Below are 3,330 nucleotides of genomic sequence, written 5' to 3' on the forward strand. Positions count from 1 at the left end.
CCTTTGCCGCGGGAGACCCTTCGCCGCAGGTCACCGCAGGAGCCGCCCGAGCCGCTCAGCTTGACCTCCGCCTCGCCGCCCCCGGTCCTCTTCTTCTTCCCAGCGGCCTAATGCATGCTATTCTCCGACAGTGCGTATCTGGATCTACAGAAGTTGTTGCCACCCATCCCGTTCCAGTTCCTTGCGCCAACCGATAGGGAGGGAGGGAAGGAAGGGAGGAGCACGGAGATGATGCAGACTGTAGAAGAGGTAAGTAGAGAGCACCCCTCTTCCTTTGACACTGCCAATGAGATGTTTGAATATTCATACACAATGCAATTTTACTGGAAACAGTGATTTATGTGGGAAGTGGATTAGTTTTGTGCGCAAGGATGCACTTCAATCACCATCAGAGGCCATGCTGCTTCCTTTTCTACGATTTCATCTGAATATCCAACCTTCTTTGTTGACACACTGTGCAGTGGCCGCCAAGTACCATGCATGAGATGGCCATGGTGACCGAGAAGATGATACTGAAGACTTAAGTGAAGTGGCTCAACTGAATCAAGGGGACATAGTAGTATTTTCTTCTCTCTTCTAGAGACTCCTGCTATATTTATCTTGTTACCCATGAGACCATGACTCCCTTGCGTACAAAGTCTGAATTAAGAATTATGTCATTGTGTTCTTGTGCTGGTTTATGATGTCGAACAGAGGTGTAGCACCATTGCAGGTGCTTCATTTTAGGTGTTGCGCAAACACCATGAGTCCACGAGGCTGTACAAACGAGCGAGTCGAGTAATAAATTCCGTTCGCAGCCAAGTAACGAGTGAGTCACTTAATAAATTTCAACTCCATTGTGCAGTTTTTGACTCGACGATGCAGCCGCTGCCAGTCCCTTCGCTGAGATTCAGATTTTTTTCTCTCTTCCGTTTCAGTGTGTTTGGATTGGATGGTAAGATGCTCTTCTCTTATCAAAGTTACAACATAGGGCCTTTTAGAACATAGTGTTGGTCAATGGAGCCTAGATTATTTTGTATGATTCACTGGCTATCCTTGGTGCTGATTTACATAGCTTGCTCATTTGTTGTGTTTCAGTGGGAGAATATACCAGATGGGAAGATACTAGGCTTTTATGAAATTTTGGTTCCACTGGGTGAAATTCTTGTTATAAAGTGGTGGTCTTGCTACTGAAATATGGCCTGAGGATCGAGGATGTACTTGTTACTGCGGCAATTCCTTGCTGTAGATTATCATGTCGATGGTTGCAAGGTGATAATAATTTCTGTAGGTGTAGACATATTTTAATCATCAAGCTATGGTTGCACGATGTATCATGTGAAATGAAGTTAGTAGATACTATGTGTCGATTCATGTGATTCTTCCCTAACAGAAGGGTGATAGTGGGGTTTGTGCAGTTTAAAATGCTTGTAGTTTCCATTTTACCTTTGATGCATATTTGTTTCCTTGATCCTTTTCATGTTTTTCTTTTACCGCTTATCAATGCAATTTAACCTCAATTTGTATGCACCTCTGCCATGTAGCCTATCAGCAATTTAACCTGGATTTGTTGTTTGATAATCTGGATTTTACTAACCTTGTCCCATCATATGTTTCTATCCAGAACTACGTCACAGTTTCCCTTCAATTGCGCCAATTTTTAGTGCTATAGACAATTCCACTATCATTACAGGTTTAGAAAATATCAGGAAATATAACAGCCCAACACATCTTATTCTCGCAGATGGATAACAACCTGAGGGTGTGCCTGGTTTACAGACCTAACATTTCAGCAATGGCAGCTGGCTCCCTAGACACCTGGCCAGGTGCACCTCCGGAACAAGTATAGCCACACACATATAGCCCTTCAGAAGCTCAAGGTGATTATTCGTTTCTTTATTCTTGTTCCTCCATCTTTGAATAGACGTAGAGTGATGTAGCATTATCAAATACCGTAATTGGTTTTAACTGGACATGGAAAATTTTAAATGTGCTCTATAAGAAAGTAAATTCCATGGTTCTAACATTGCATCTACTTCTGGCATACCTACTTTTGTTATTTACATAAAAGTTTTTTTTGCATTAATGAAACTTCTGTTGTCTTTGTAACTTTTATTTGTTCCCCCCATCTACAAACAATGCATGATGCATGAGTTTAAGTTCATGTGCTAGATGGGGTTATCCGTTGTGGAACTGGTGTTATTATAGAACTTTATTTTATCATCTGCCGATGTTTATAAACTTGTAAGTGCAGGCGGCGAGCATCTTAAAGAAGCTTGTTCTGAACATGGGCATTTCTTTGGACCAGTGCCGCGAGAACATGTCACTTGAGGGGGTATGCAGTCTAATGTCTAGAGGCTCAAGATACAAGACCAAGCTTGTTATCTTCCCAAGTTGTGCTCGCAAGTACACGGTATGGTGCCTATTTCTTTTTCTCTTTGTATTTTATATGTTCATATGTTTGCACCTCCTTAACCGCTCTCTTGTTCCAAGGCTGATGATTCTACTCCAGATGAGCTTTCTACGACCATCCAAGTCGACCATCACTCGCGGCAGCGAGAAGCGCTTGGTCGAAGTTGTGAAGGCTGTAGATGACGTGAAGGCGTACAAGATATATGGCAAGCTCCGTGTTGAGAGGATGAACTGGCACCAGTTAGGAGCTTGGGTGAAGATGGCTACCCGCATGGAGAAAGAGGAGAAGAAGTGATGGGATATTTATGACAACTTGGAGCCTCGGATACCTTGTTTGATTTCTGAATAGACCTTTCTGCCCACTGTTCAAATCAGCTCTTTATTTATGTGCAAATCGTCAAACAATTTAGTTCAAATAATTAAGTTGTTATCCCAGGAATATTTTGCAAAAATGATGGTACTTATCATCTTAGATAATATATTTATTCATTTTATAGATGACATTTTCATATTTTCTAGAACAATATAGGTTGCATTATTTATAAGTATGGATGTTTGATATAATCTGTGTTAGTCCAGATGTGCGTTGCACGTACAAGCTTACTAGTCATAAATAGGAGGCATGCTATCATCATAATAAATTTGCTCATCAAAACTTGGGGGAGAAAAAATATCATCTTCATCAAACATAGCATCCCCAAGCTTATGGCTTTGCATATCATTAGCATCATGGTTATTCAAGAAATTAATACTAACAACAGTGCAATCATGCTCATCATACAAAGATTCAGTGCCAAACCTTTTAATGCATTCTTTTTCTAACACTTTGGCACAATTATCAGAATCCTTATTTTCACGAAAGACATTAAAAAGATGAAGCATACGAGGCAACCTCAATTCCATTTTTTGTAATTTTCTTTTCTAGACTAAACTAGTGAT

General features: G+C 40.8%; 1 pseudogene; it reads left to right on the forward strand.

The window, feature by feature from the left end:
* Positions 1–2,266: 2,266 nt before the first annotated feature.
* On the forward strand, positions 2,267–2,686 carry LOC123081883 (60S ribosomal protein L13-3-like; annotated as a pseudogene).
* The last annotated feature ends 644 nt before the right edge of the window (positions 2,687–3,330 follow it).

Source organism: Triticum aestivum, chromosome 4A (assembly GCF_018294505.1).
Source record: "Triticum aestivum cultivar Chinese Spring chromosome 4A, IWGSC CS RefSeq v2.1, whole genome shotgun sequence".
Taxonomy (NCBI): domain Eukaryota; kingdom Viridiplantae; phylum Streptophyta; class Magnoliopsida; order Poales; family Poaceae; genus Triticum; species Triticum aestivum.